Source organism: Lissotriton helveticus, chromosome 4_1 (assembly GCF_964261635.1).
Source record: "Lissotriton helveticus chromosome 4_1, aLisHel1.1, whole genome shotgun sequence".
Classification (NCBI taxonomy): Eukaryota; Metazoa; Chordata; class Amphibia; order Caudata; family Salamandridae; genus Lissotriton; species Lissotriton helveticus.
Window position 1 is genome coordinate 1,473,267,678 of NC_136063.1, and position 14,490 is coordinate 1,473,282,167.

Here is a 14,490-nt window from a genome sequence, read left to right on the forward strand (position 1 = left end):
TATTGTGAAGATTTTTGTAGGAATGCATTGACTGAAATAGCGAAAAGAAAATGACAAAGAACAAGATAAGGCCGTATGATCACTCTATTGTTGAATACAACTAATCTATTCTTCAGCAAGGTATATTTAAAAAATCTATGAATAGGGTAAACTTCAAATTAGAGAGGTGTTTGTGAACAAGTGAAGCATCTTCATCTAAAGTGTTTGAGTAGAGAAGTCTGTGAACTTAGCAAAGAATATAAAAATGAAAAAACAATATTCTCTTGAACACCATAAAGAAAAGTCTTTCTAAGTTAAGACTCAAGGCGGTGCTGTGGCTTAGCTGGTTAAAGCGCCTGTCTAGTAAACAGGAGATCCTGAGTTCAACTCTCAGCAGTGCCTTGCTTTTCTCTTTGTTATATACCAAATCAATTTCATTAGGTCCTATACTGATACAATTAAAATATAAAAGTCTGATTCATCTTACTGTTGAACAGATCATCTTAAACCTCATAAAAACCCAAGTATTTTCAAGATTATAGAGAGAATACTGTTATTGCAAAATGGAAAGAAAACGTGTCAATGAGAAAGACGTAGATGACATTACTACCTTGATTTGAGCAATATTAATGCCTTCATGAAAATAAAATTGTAAAGTATTTAAGAAATGAAATTGGGTTTTATAAGAGTACCTGTTTATTAAAACATATCAATACTTGTTTAGTGATTGAGTATCTTTTTGTGTTTAAGATTACAGTACATATAAAGAAGAATTTATAGCATGAAACAAATTTTCATCATCAACAATAAATTATTTATGTATTTTTTGTTATTGACGTTGGTGCTGTGGATTAGTGGTTAAAGCGCCTGTCTCGTATACAGAAGATCCTGAGTTCAAATCTGAGCAGCACCTAACTGTTTTCTCCATGCTTTAGGAATAATTTTCATCAAACAAGTGTTAAATACAATTTAAGAATACACGTCTGGTTCTATGAACTTTGGAATAAGTTATCTTAAAATAAAAAAAAATACTTGGTATTGTGAAGATTTTTGTAGGAATGCATTGACTGAAATAGCGAAAAGAAAATGACAAAGAACAAGATAGAGCCGTATGATCACTCTATTGTTGAATACAACTAATCCATTCTTCAGCAAGGTATATTTAAAAAATCTATGAATAGGGTAAACTTCAAATTAGAGAGGTGTTTGTGAACAAGTGAAGCATCTTCATCTAAAGTGTTTGAGTAGAGAAGTCTGTGAAATTAGCAAAGAATATAAAAATGAAAAAACAATATTCTCTTGAACACCATAAAGAAAAGTCTTTCTAAGACAAACCTCAAGGCGGTGCTGTGGCTTAGCTGGTTAAAGCGCCTGTCTAGTAAACAGGAGATCCTGAGTTCAACTCTCAGCAGCGCCTTGCTTTTCTCTTTGTTATATACCAAATCAATTTCATTAGGTCCTATTCTGATAGAATTAAAATATAAAAGTCTGATTCATCTTACTGTTGAACAGATCATCTTAAACCTCATAAAAACACAAGTATTTTCAAGATTATAGAGAGAATACTGTTATTGCAAAATGGAAAGAAAACGTGTCAATGAGAAAGTCGTAGATGACATTACTACCTTGATTTGAGCAATATTAATGCCTTCATGAAAATAAAATTGTAAAGTATTTAAGAAATGAAATTGGGTTTTATAAGAGTACCTGTTTATTAAAACATATCAATACTTGTTTAGTGATTGAGTATCTTTTTGTGTTTAAGATTACAGTACATATAAAGAAGAATTTATAGCATGAAACAAATTTTCATCATCAACAATAAATTATTTATGTATTTTTTGTTATTGACGTTGGTGCTGTGGATTAGTGGTTAAAGCGCCTGTCTCGTATACAGAAGATCCTGAGTTCAAATCTGAGCAGCACCTAACTGTTTTCTCCATGCTTTAGGAATAATTTTCATCAAACAAGTGTTAAATACAATTTAAGAATACACGTCTGGTTCTATGAACTTTGGAATAAGTTATCTTAAAATAAAAAAAAATACTTGGTATTGTGAAGATTTTTGTAGGAATGCATTGACTGAAATAGCGAAAAGAAAATGACAAAGAACAAGATAGAGCCGTATGATCACTCTATTGTTGAATACAACTAATCCATTCTTCAGCAAGGTATATTTAAAAAATCTATGAATAGGGTAAACTTCAAATTAGAGAGGTGTTTGTGAACAAGTGAAGCATCTTCATCTAAAGTGTTTGAGTAGAGAAGTCTGTGAAATTAGCAAAGAATATAAAAATGAAAAAACAATATTCTCTTGAACACCATAAAGAAAAGTCTTTCTAAGACAAACCTCAAGGCGGTGCTGTGGCTTAGCTGGTTAAAGCGCCTGTCTAGTAAACAGGAGATCCTGAGTTCAACTCTCAGCAGCGCCTTGCTTTTCTCTTTGTTATATACCAAATCAATTTCATTAGGTCCTATTCTGATAGAATTAAAATATAAAAGTCTGATTCATCTTACTGTTGAACAGATCATCTTAAACCTCATAAAAACACAAGTATTTTCAAGATTATAGAGAGAATACTGTTATTGCAAAATGGAAAGAAAACGTGTCAATGAGAAAGTCGTAGATGACATTACTACCTCAATTTGAGCAATATTAATGCATTCATGAAAATAAAATTGTAAAGTATTTAAGAAATGAAATTGGGTTTTATAAGAGTACCTGTTTATTAAAACATACCAATACTTGTTTAGTGATTGAGTTTTTTTTGTGTTTAAGATTACAGTACATATAAAGCAGAATTTATAGCAGGAAACAAATTTTCATCATCAACAATAAATTATTTATGTATTTTTTGTTATTGAAGTTGGTGCTGTGGCTTAGTGGTTAAAGCGCTTGTCTTGTAAACAGGAAATCCTGAGTTCAAATCTCCGCAGCACATAACTGTTTTCTCCATGCTTTAAAAAATAATCTTTATCAAACAAGTGTTGAATACAATTTAAGAATAAACGTCTGGTTCTATGAACTTTAGAATAAGTTATCATAAAATGAAATAAAATACTTGGTATTGTGAAGATTTTTATAGAAATGCATTGACTGAAATAGCAAAAAATAAAAGGACAAAAAACAAGATAGAGCTGAATGATCACTCTATTGTTGAATACAACTAATCCATTCTTCAGCAAGGTATATTTTAAAATTCTATGAATAGGGTAAACTTCAAATTAGAGAGGTGTTTTTGAATAAGTGAAGCGTCTTCATCTAAAGTTTTTGAGTAGAGAAGTCTGTGAACTTAGAAAAGAATATAAAAATAAAAAAACAATATTCTCTTGAACACCATAAAGAAAATTCTTTCTCATTTATGACTCAAGGGGGTGCTGTGGCTTAGCTGGTTAAAGCGCCTGTCTAGTAAACAGGAGATCCTGAGTACAACTCTCAGTAATGCCTTGCTTTTCTCTTTGTTATATAACAAATCAATTTCATTAGGTCCTATTCTGATACAATTAAAATATAAAAGTCTGATTCATCTTACTGTTGAACAGATCATCTTAAACCTCATAAAAACCCAAGTATTTTCAAGATTATAGAGAGAATACTGTTATTGCAAAATGGAAAGAAAACGTGTCAATGAGAAAGACGTAGATGACATTACTACCTTGATTTGAGCAATATTAATGCCTTCATGAAAATAAAATTGTAAAGTATTTAAGAAATGAAATTGGGTTTTATAAGAGTACCTGTTTATTAAAACATATCAATACTTGTTTAGTGATTGAGTATCTTTTTGTGTTTAAGATTACAGTACATATAAAGAAGAATTTATAGCATGAAACAAATTTTCATCATCAACAATAAATTATTTATGTATTTTTTGTGATTGACGTTGGTGCTGTGGCTTAGTGGTTAAAGCGCCTGTCTCATATACAGAAGATCCTGAGTTCAAATCTGAGCAGCACCTAACAGTTTTCTCCATGCTTTAGGAATAATTTTCATCAAACAAGTGTTGAATACAATTTAAGAATACACGTCTGGTTCTATGAACTTTGGAATAAGTTATCTTAAAATAAAAAAAATACTTGGTATTGTGAAGATTTTTGTAGGAATGCATTGACTGAAATAGCGAAAAGAAAATGACAAAGAACAAGATAGAGCCATATGATCACTCTATTGTTGAATACAACTAATCCATTCTTCAGCAAGGTATATTTTAAAAATCTATGAATAGGGTAAACTTCAAATTAGAGAGGTGTTTGTGAACAAGTGAAGCATCTTCATCTAAAGTGTTTGAGTAGAGAAGTCTGTGAACTTAGCAAAGAATATAAAAATGAAAAAACAATATTCTCTTGAACACCATAAAGAAAAGTCTTTCTAAGTTAAGACTCAAGGCGGTGCTGTGGCTTAGCTGGTTAAAGCGCCTGTCTAGTAAACAGGAGATCCTGAGTACAACTCTCAGTAACGCCTTGCTTTTCTCTTTGTTATATAACAAATCAATTTCATTAGGTCCTATTCTGATACAATTAAAATATAAAAGTCTGATTCATCTTACTGTTGAACAGATCATCTTAAACCTCATAAAAACCCAAGTATTTTCAAGATTATAGAGAGAATACTGCTATTGCAAAATGGAAAGAAAACGTGTCAATGAGAAAGACGTAGATGACATTACTACCTTGATTTGAGCAATATTAATGCCTTCATGAAAATAAAATTGTAAAGTATTTAAGAAATGAAATTGGGTTTTATAAGAGTACCTGTTTATTAAAACATATCAATACTTGTTTAGTGATTGAGTATCTTTTTGTGTTTAAGATTACAGTACATATAAAGAAGAATTTATAGCATGAAACAAATTTTCATCATCAACAATAAATTATTTATGTATTTTTTGTTGTTGACGTTGGTTCTGTGGCTTAGTGGTTAAAGCGCCTGTCTCGTATACAGAAGATCCTGCGTTCAAATCTGAGCAGCACCTAACTGTTTTCTCCATGCTTTAGGAATAATTTTCATCAAACAAGTGTTGAATACAATTTAAGAATACACGTCTGGGCCTATGAACTTTGGAATAAGTTATCTTAAAATAAAAAAAAATACTTGGTATTGTGAAGATTTTTGTAGGAATGCATTGACTGAAATAGCGAAAAGAAAATGACAAAGAACAAGATAGAGCCGTATGATCACTCTATTGTTGAATACAACTAATCCATTCTTCAGCAAGGTATATTTTAAAAATCTATGAATAGGGTAAACTTCAAATTAGAGAGGTGTTTGTGAACAAGTGAAGCATCTTCATCTAAAGTGTTTGAGTAGAGAAGTCTGTGAACTTAGCAAAGAATATAAAAATGAAAAAACAATATTCTCTTGAACACCATAAAGAAAATTCTTTCTCATTTATGACTCAAGGGAGTGCTGTGGCTTAGCTGGTTAAAGCGCCTGTCTAGTAAACAGGAGATCCTGAGTACAACTCTCAGTAACGCCTTGCTTTTCTCTTTGTTATATAACAAATCAATTTCATTAGGTCCTATTCTGATACAATTAAAATATAAAAGTCTGATTCATCTTACTGTTGAACAGATCATCTTAAACCTCATAAAAACCCAAGTATTTTCAAGATTATAGAGAGAATACTGTTATTGCAAAATGGAAAGAAAATGTGTCAATGAGAAAGACATAGATGACATTACCACCTCAATTTGAGCAATATTAATGCCTTCATGAAAATAAAATTGTAAAGTATTTAAGAAATGAAATTGGGTTTTATAAGAGTACCTGTTTATTAACACATATCAATACTTGTTTAGTGATTGAGTATATTTTTGTGTTTAAGATTACAGTACATATAAAGCAGAATTTATAGCAGGAAACAAATTTTCATCATCAACAATAAATTATTTATGTATTTTTTGTTGTTGACGTTGGTTCTGTGGCTTAGTGGTTAAAGCGCCTGTCTCGTAAACAGGAAATCCTGAGTTCAAATCTCAGCAGCACCTAACTGTTTTCTCCATGCTTTAAAAATAATTTTTATCAAACAAGTGTTGAATACAATTTAAGAATAAACGTCTGGTTCTATGAATTTTAGAATAAGTTATCATAAAATGAAATAAAATACTTGGTATTGTGAAGATTTTTATAGAAATGCATTGACTGAAATAGCAAAAAAAAAATTGACAAAAAACAAGATAGAGCCGAATGATCACTCTATTGTTGAATACAACTAATCCATTCTTCAGCAAGGTATATTTTAAAATTCTATGAATAGGGTAAACTTCAAATTAGTGAGGTGTTTTTGAATAAGTGAAGCATCTTCATCTAAAGTTTTTGAGTAGAGAAGTCTGTGAACTTAGAAAAGAATATAAAAATGAAAAAACAATATTCTCTTGAACACCATGAAGAAAATTATTTCTCATTTATGACTCAAGGGGGTGCTGTGGCTTAGCTGGTTAAAGCGCCTGTCTAGTAAACAGGAGATCCTGAGTACAACTCTCAGTAACGCCTTGCTTTTCTCTTTGTTATATAACAAATCAATTTCATTAGGTCCTATTCTGATACAATTAAAATATAAAAGTCTGATTCATCTCACTGTTGAACAGATCATCTTAAACCTCATAAAAACCCAAGTATTTTCAAGATTATAGAGAGAATACTGTTATTGCAAAATGGAAAGAAAACGTGTCAATGAGAAAGACGTAGATGACATTACTACCTTGATTTGAGCAATATTAATGCCTTCATGAAAATAAAATTGTAAAGTATTTAAGAAATGAAATTGGGTTTTATAAGAGTACCTGTTTATTAAAACATATCAATACTTGTTTAGTGATTGAGTATCTTTTTGTGTTTAAGATTACAGTACATATAAAGAAGAATTTATAGCGTGAAACAAATTTTCATCATCAACAATAAATTATTTATGTATTTTTTGTTATTGACGTTGGTGCTGTGGCTTAGTGGTTAAAGCGCCTGTCTCGTATACAGAAGATCCTGAGTTCAAATCTGAGCAGCACCTAACTGTTTTCTCCATGCTTTAGGAATAATTTTCCTCAAACAAGTGTTGAATACAATTTAAGAATACACGTCTGGTTCTATGAACTTTGGAATAAGTTATCTTAAAATAAAAGAAAATACTTGGTATTGTGAAGATTTTTGTAGGAATGCATTGACTGAAATAGCGAAAAGAAAATGACAAAGAACAAGATAAGGCCGTATGATCACTCTATTGTTGAATACAACTAATCTATTCTTCAGCAAGGTATATTTAAAAAATCTATGAATAGGGTAAACTTCAAATTAGAGAGGTGTTTGTGAACAAGTGAAGCATCTTCATCTAAAGTGTTTGAGTAGAGAAGTCTGTGAACTTAGCAAAGAATATAAAAATGAAAAAACAATATTCTCTTGAACACCATAGAGAAAAGTCTTTCTAAGTTAAGGCTCAAGGCGGTGCTGTGGCTTAGCTGGTTAAAGCGCCTGTCTAGTAAACAGGAGATCCTGAGTTCAACTCTCAGCAGTGCCTTGCTTTTCTCTTTGTTATATACCAAATCAATTTCATTAGGTCCTATACTGATACAATTAAAATATAAAAGTCTGATTCATCTTACTGTTGAACAGATCATCTTAAACCTCATAAAAACCCAAGTATTTTCAAGATTATAGAGAGAATACTGTTATTGCAAAATGGAAAGAAAACGTGTCAATGAGAAAGACGTAGATGACATTACTACCTTGATTTGAGCAATATTAATGCCTTCATGAAAATAAAATTGTAAAGTATTTAAGAAATGAAATTGGGTTTTATAAGAGTACCTGTTTATTAAAACATATCAATACTTGTTTAGTGATTGAGTATCTTTTTGTGTTTAAGATTACAGTACATATAAAGAAGAATTTATAGCATGAAACAAATTTTCATCATCAACAATAAATTATTTATGTATTTTTTGTTATTGACGTTGGTGCTGTGGATTAGTGGTTAAAGCGCCTGTCTCGTATACAGAAGATCCTGAGTTCAAATCTGAGCAGCACCTAACTGTTTTCTCCATGCTTTAGGAATAATTTTCATCAAACAAGTGTTAAATACAATTTAAGAATACACGTCTGGTTCTATGAACTTTGGAATAAGTTATCTTAAAATAAAAAAAAATACTTGGTATTGTGAAGATTTTTGTAGGAATGCATTGACTGAAATAGCGAAAAGAAAATGACAAAGAACAAGATAGAGCCGTATGATCACTCTATTGTTGAATACAACTAATCCATTCTTCAGCAAGGTATATTTAAAAAATCTATGAATAGGGTAAACTTCAAATTAGAGAGGTGTTTGTGAACAAGTGAAGCATCTTCATCTAAAGTGTTTGAGTAGAGAAGTCTGTGAAATTAGCAAAGAATATAAAAATGAAAAAACAATATTCTCTTGAACACCATAAAGAAAAGTCTTTCTAAGACAAACCTCAAGGGGGTGCTGTGGCTTAGCTGGTTAAAGCGCCTGTCTAGTAAACAGGAGATCCTGAGTTCAACTCTCAGCAGCGCCTTGCTTTTCTCTTTGTTATATACCAAATCAATTTCATTAGGTCCTATTCTGATAGAATTAAAATATAAAAGTCTGATTCATCTTACTGTTGAACAGATCATCTTAAACCTCATAAAAACACAAGTATTTTCAAGATTATAGAGAGAATACTGTTATTGCAAAATGGAAAGAAAACGTGTCAATGAGAAAGTCGTAGATGACATTACTACCTCAATTTGAGCAATATTAATGCCTTCATGAAAATAAAATTGTAAAGTATTTAAGAAATGAAATTGGGTTTTATAAGAGTACCTGTTTATTAAAACATACCAATACTTGTTTAGTGATTGAGTTTTTTTTGTGTTTAAGATTACAGTACATATAAAGCAGAATTTATAGCAGGAAACAAATTTTCATCATCAACAATAAATTATTTATGTATTTTTTGTTATTGAAGTTGGTGCTGTGGCTTAGTGGTTAAAGCGCTTGTCTTGTAAACAGGAAATCCTGAGTTCAAATCTCCGCAGCACATAACTGTTTTCTCCATGCTTTAAAAAATAATCTTTATCAAACAAGTGTTGAATACAATTTAAGAATAAACGTCTGGTTCTATGAACTTTAGAATAAGTTATCATAAAATGAAATAAAATACTTGGTATTGTGAAGATTTTTTATAGAAATGCATTGACTGAAATAGCAAAAAATAAAAGGACAAAAAACAAGATAGAGCCGAATGATCACTCTATTGTTGAATACAACTAATCCATTCTTCAGCAAGGTATATTTAAAAAATCTATGAATAGGGTAAACTTCAAATTAGAGAGGTGTTTGTGAACAAGTGAAGCATCTTCATCTAAAGTGTTTGAGTAGAGAAGTCTGTGAAATTAGCAAAGAATATAAAAATGAAAAAACAATATTCTCTTGAACACCATAAAGAAAAGTCTTTCTAAGACAAACCTCAAGGCGATGCTGTGGCTTAGCTGGTTAAAGCGCCTGTCTAGTAAACAGGAGATCCTGAGTTCAACTCTCAGCAGCGCCTTGCTTTTCTCTTTGTTATATACCAAATCAATTTCATTAGGTCCTATTCTGATAGAATTAAAATATAAAAGTCTGATTCATCTTACTGTTGAACAGATCATCTTAAACCTCATAAAAACACAAGTATTTTCAAGATTATAGAGAGAATACTGTTATTGCAAAATGGAAAGAAAACGTGTCAATGAGAAAGTCGTAGATGACATTACTACCTCAATTTGAGCAATATTAATGCCTTCATGAAAATAAAATTGTAAAGTATTTAAGAAATGAAATTGGGTTTTATAAGAGTACCTGTTTATTAAAACATACCAATACTTGTTTAGTGATTGAGTTTTTTTTGTGTTTAAGATTACAGTACATATAAAGCAGAATTTATAGCAGGAAACAAATTTTCATCATCAACAATAAATTATGTATGTATTTTTTGTTATTGAAGTTGGTGCTGTGGCTTAGTGGTTAAAACGCTTGTCTTGTAAACAGGAAATCCTGAGTTCAAATCTCAGCAGCACCTAACTGTTTTCTCCATGCTTTAAAAATAATTTTTATCAAACAAGTGTTGAATACAATTTAAGAATAAATGTCTGGTTCTATGAACTTTAGAATAAGTTATCATAAAATGAAATAAAATACTTGGTATTGTGAAGATTTTTATAGAAATGCATTGACTGAAATAGCAAAAAATAAAAGGACAAAAAACAAGATAGAGCCGAATGATCACTCTATTGTTGAATACAACTAATCCATTCTTCAGCAAGGTATATTTTAAAATTCTATGAATAGGGTAAACTTCAAATTAGAGAGGTGTTTTTGAATAAGTGAAGCGTCTTCATCTAAAGTTTTTGAGTAGAGAAGTCTGTGAACTTAGAAAAAAATATAAAAATAAAAAAACAATATTCTCCTGAACACCATAAAGAAAATTCTTTCTCATTTATGATTCAAGGGGGTGCTGTGGCTTAGCTGGTTAAAGCGCCTGTCTAGTAAACAGGAGATCCTGAGTACAACTCTCAGTAGCGCCTTGCTTTTCTCTTTGTTATATAACAAATCAATTTCATTAGGTCCTATTCTGATACAATTAAAATATAAAAGTCTGATTCATCTTACTGTTGAACAGATCATCTTAAACCTCATAAAAACCCAAGTATTTTCAAGATTATAGAGAGAATACTGTTATTGCAAAATGGAAAGAAAACGTGTCAATGAGAAAGACGTAGATGGCATTACTACCTTGATTTGAGCAATATTAATGCCTTCATGAAAATAAAATTGTAAAGTATTTAAGAAATTAAATTGGGTTTTATAAGAGTACCTGTTTATTAAAACATATCAATACTTGTTTAGTGATTGAGTATCTTTTTGTGTTTAAGATTACAGTACATATAAAGAAGAATTTATAGCATGAAACAAATTTTCATCATCAACAATAAATTATTTATGTATTTGTTGTTATAGACGTTGGTGCTGTGGCTTAGTGGTTAAAGCACCTGTCTCGTATACAGAAGATCCTGAGTTCAAATCTGAGCAGCACCTAACTGTTTTCTCCATGCTTTAGGAATAATTTTCCTCAAACAAGTGTTGAATACAATTTAAGAATACACGTCTGGTTCTATGAACTTTGGAATAAGTTATCTTAAAATAAAAAAAAATACTTGCTATTGTGAAGATTTTTGTAGGAATGCATTGACTGAAATAGCGAAAAGAAAATGACAAAGAACAAGATAAGGCCGTATGATCACTCTATTGTTGAATACAACTAATCTATTCTTCAGCAAGGTATATTTAAAAAATCTATGAATAGGGTAAACTTCAAATTAGAGAGGTGTTTGTGAACAAGTGAAGCATCTTCATCTAAAGTGTTTGAGTAGAGAAGTCTGTGAACTTAGCAAAGAATATAAAAATGAAAAAACAATATTCTCTTGAACACCATAGAGAAAAGTCTTTCTAAGTTAAGGCTCAAGGCGGTGCTGTGGCTTAGCTGGTTAAAGCGCCTGTCTAGTAAACAGGAGATCCTGAGTTCAACTCTCAGCAGTGCCTTGCTTTTCTCTTTGTTATATACCAAATCAATTTCATTAGGTCCTATACTGATACAATTAAAATATAAAAGTCTGATTCATCTTACTGTTGAACAGATCATCTTAAACCTCATAAAAACCCAAGTATTTTCAAGATTATAGAGAGAATACTGTTATTGCAAAATGGAAAGAAAACGTGTCAATGAGAAAGACGTAGATGACATTACTACCTTGATTTGAGCAATATTAATGCCTTCATGAAAATAAAATTGTAAAGTATTTAAGAAATGAAATTGGGTTTTATAAGAGTACCTGTTTATTAAAACATATCAATACTTGTTTAGTGATTGAGTATCTTTTTGTGTTTAAGATTACAGTACATATAAAGAAGAATTTATAGCATGAAACAAATTTTCATCATCAACAATAAATTATTTATGTATTTTTTGTTATTGACGTTGGTGCTGTGGATTAGTGGTTAAAGCGCCTGTCTCGTATACAGAAGATCCTGAGTTCAAATCTGAGCAGCACCTAACTGTTTTCTCCATGCTTTAGGAATAATTTTCATCAAACAAGTGTTAAATACAATTTAAGAATACACGTCTGGTTCTATGAACTTTGGAATAAGTTATCTTAAAATAAAAAAAAATACTTGGTATTGTGAAGATTTTTGTAGGAATGCATTGACTGAAATAGCGAAAAGAAAATGACAAAGAACAAGATAGAGCCGTATGATCACTCTATTGTTGAATACAACTAATCCATTCTTCAGCAAGGTATATTTAAAAAATCTATGAATAGGGTAAACTTCAAATTAGAGAGGTGTTTGTGAACAAGTGAAGCATCTTCATCTAAAGTGTTTGAGTAGAGAAGTCTGTGAAATTAGCAAAGAATATAAAAATGAAAAAACAATATTCTCTTGAACACCATAAAGAAAAGTCTTTCTAAGACAAACCTCAAGGGGGTGCTGTGGCTTAGCTGGTTAAAGCGCCTGTCTAGTAAACAGGAGATCCTGAGTTCAACTCTCAGCAGCGCCTTGCTTTTCTCTTTGTTATATACCAAATCAATTTCATTAGGTCCTATTCTGATAGAATTAAAATATAAAAGTCTGATTCATCTTACTGTTGAACAGATCATCTTAAACCTCATAAAAACACAAGTATTTTCAAGATTATAGAGAGAATACTGTTATTGCAAAATGGAAAGAAAACGTGTCAATGAGAAAGTCGTAGATGACATTACTACCTCAATTTGAGCAATATTAATGCCTTCATGAAAATAAAATTGTAAAGTATTTAAGAAATGAAATTGGGTTTTATAAGAGTACCTGTTTATTAAAACATACCAATACTTGTTTAGTGATTGAGTTTTTTTTGTGTTTAAGATTACAGTACATATAAAGCAGAATTTATAGCAGGAAACAAATTTTCATCATCAACAATAAATTATTTATGTATTTTTTGTTATTGAAGTTGGTGCTGTGGCTTAGTGGTTAAAGCGCTTGTCTTGTAAACAGGAAATCCTGAGTTCAAATCTCCGCAGCACATAACTGTTTTCTCCATGCTTTAAAAAATAATCTTTATCAAACAAGTGTTGAATACAATTTAAGAATAAACGTCTGGTTCTATGAACTTTAGAATAAGTTATCATAAAATGAAATAAAATACTTGGTATTGTGAAGATTTTTTATAGAAATGCATTGACTGAAATAGCAAAAAATAAAAGGACAAAAAACAAGATAGAGCCGAATGATCACTCTATTGTTGAATACAACTAATCCATTCTTCAGCAAGGTATATTTAAAAAATCTATGAATAGGGTAAACTTCAAATTAGAGAGGTGTTTGTGAACAAGTGAAGCATCTTCATCTAAAGTGTTTGAGTAGAGAAGTCTGTGAAATTAGCAAAGAATATAAAAATGAAAAAACAATATTCTCTTGAACACCATAAAGAAAAGTCTTTCTAAGACAAACCTCAAGGCGATGCTGTGGCTTAGCTGGTTAAAGCGCCTGTCTAGTAAACAGGAGATCCTGAGTTCAACTCTCAGCAGCGCCTTGCTTTTCTCTTTGTTATATACCAAATCAATTTCATTAGGTCCTATTCTGATAGAATTAAAATATAAAAGTCTGATTCATCTTACTGTTGAACAGATCATCTTAAACCTCATAAAAACACAAGTATTTTCAAGATTATAGAGAGAATACTGTTATTGCAAAATGGAAAGAAAACGTGTCAATGAGAAAGTCGTAGATGACATTACTACCTCAATTTGAGCAATATTAATGCCTTCATGAAAATAAAATTGTAAAGTATTTAAGAAATGAAATTGGGTTTTATAAGAGTACCTGTTTATTAAAACATACCAATACTTGTTTAGTGATTGAGTTTTTTTTGTGTTTAAGATTACAGTACATATAAAGCAGAATTTATAGCAGGAAACAAATTTTCATCATCAACAATAAATTATGTATGTATTTTTTGTTATTGAAGTTGGTGCTGTGGCTTAGTGGTTAAAACGCTTGTCTTGTAAACAGGAAATCCTGAGTTCAAATCTCAGCAGCACCTAACTGTTTTCTCCATGCTTTAAAAATAATTTTTATCAAACAAGTGTTGAATACAATTTAAGAATAAATGTCTGGTTCTATGAACTTTAGAATAAGTTATCATAAAATGAAATAAAATACTTGGTATTGTGAAGATTTTTATAGAAATGCATTGACTGAAATAGCAAAAAATAAAAGGACAAAAAACAAGATAGAGCTGAATGATCACTCTATTGTTGAATACAACTAATCCATTCTTCAGCAAGGTATATTTTAAAATTCTATGAATAGGGTAAACTTCAAATTAGAGAGGTGTTTTTGAATAAGTGAAGCGTCTTCATCTAAAGTTTTTGAGTAGAGAAGTCTGTGAACTTAGAAAAAAATATAAAAATAAAAAAACAATATTCTCCTGAACACCATA

General features: G+C 30.5%; 14 non-coding genes across 14 annotated transcripts; all 14 read left to right on the forward strand.

Annotated features, from left to right (window-relative positions):
* Positions 1-307: 307 nt before the first annotated feature.
* Positions 308-381, forward strand: TRNAT-AGU (transfer RNA threonine (anticodon AGU)). Its single transcript has one exon. It is a non-coding gene; the product is annotated as a tRNA-Thr (tRNA).
* Positions 382-1,322: 941 nt separating this feature from the next.
* TRNAT-AGU (transfer RNA threonine (anticodon AGU)) lies at positions 1,323-1,396 on the forward strand. Its single transcript has one exon. It is a non-coding gene; the product is annotated as a tRNA-Thr (tRNA).
* A 941-nt stretch (positions 1,397-2,337) lies between these two features.
* Positions 2,338-2,411, forward strand: TRNAT-AGU (transfer RNA threonine (anticodon AGU)). Its single transcript has one exon. It is a non-coding gene; the product is annotated as a tRNA-Thr (tRNA).
* A 3,483-nt stretch (positions 2,412-5,894) lies between these two features.
* TRNAT-CGU (transfer RNA threonine (anticodon CGU)) lies at positions 5,895-5,967 on the forward strand. The gene has a single exon. It is a non-coding gene; the product is annotated as a tRNA-Thr (tRNA).
* A 943-nt stretch (positions 5,968-6,910) lies between these two features.
* TRNAT-CGU (transfer RNA threonine (anticodon CGU)) lies at positions 6,911-6,983 on the forward strand. Its single transcript has one exon. It is a non-coding gene; the product is annotated as a tRNA-Thr (tRNA).
* A 430-nt stretch (positions 6,984-7,413) lies between these two features.
* Positions 7,414-7,487, forward strand: TRNAT-AGU (transfer RNA threonine (anticodon AGU)). Its single transcript has one exon. It is a non-coding gene; the product is annotated as a tRNA-Thr (tRNA).
* A 941-nt stretch (positions 7,488-8,428) lies between these two features.
* Positions 8,429-8,502, forward strand: TRNAT-AGU (transfer RNA threonine (anticodon AGU)). The gene has a single exon. It is a non-coding gene; the product is annotated as a tRNA-Thr (tRNA).
* Positions 8,503-9,442: 940 nt separating this feature from the next.
* TRNAT-AGU (transfer RNA threonine (anticodon AGU)) lies at positions 9,443-9,519 on the forward strand. Its single transcript has one exon. It is a non-coding gene; the product is annotated as a tRNA-Thr (tRNA).
* A 437-nt stretch (positions 9,520-9,956) lies between these two features.
* TRNAT-UGU (transfer RNA threonine (anticodon UGU)) lies at positions 9,957-10,029 on the forward strand. Its single transcript has one exon. It is a non-coding gene; the product is annotated as a tRNA-Thr (tRNA).
* Positions 10,030-10,972: 943 nt separating this feature from the next.
* TRNAT-CGU (transfer RNA threonine (anticodon CGU)) lies at positions 10,973-11,045 on the forward strand. The gene has a single exon. It is a non-coding gene; the product is annotated as a tRNA-Thr (tRNA).
* A 430-nt stretch (positions 11,046-11,475) lies between these two features.
* TRNAT-AGU (transfer RNA threonine (anticodon AGU)) lies at positions 11,476-11,549 on the forward strand. The gene has a single exon. It is a non-coding gene; the product is annotated as a tRNA-Thr (tRNA).
* Positions 11,550-12,490: 941 nt separating this feature from the next.
* On the forward strand, positions 12,491-12,564 carry TRNAT-AGU (transfer RNA threonine (anticodon AGU)). Its single transcript has one exon. It is a non-coding gene; the product is annotated as a tRNA-Thr (tRNA).
* Positions 12,565-13,504: 940 nt separating this feature from the next.
* TRNAT-AGU (transfer RNA threonine (anticodon AGU)) lies at positions 13,505-13,581 on the forward strand. Its single transcript has one exon. It is a non-coding gene; the product is annotated as a tRNA-Thr (tRNA).
* A 437-nt stretch (positions 13,582-14,018) lies between these two features.
* Positions 14,019-14,091, forward strand: TRNAT-UGU (transfer RNA threonine (anticodon UGU)). The gene has a single exon. It is a non-coding gene; the product is annotated as a tRNA-Thr (tRNA).
* Positions 14,092-14,490: the final 399 nt, after the last annotated feature.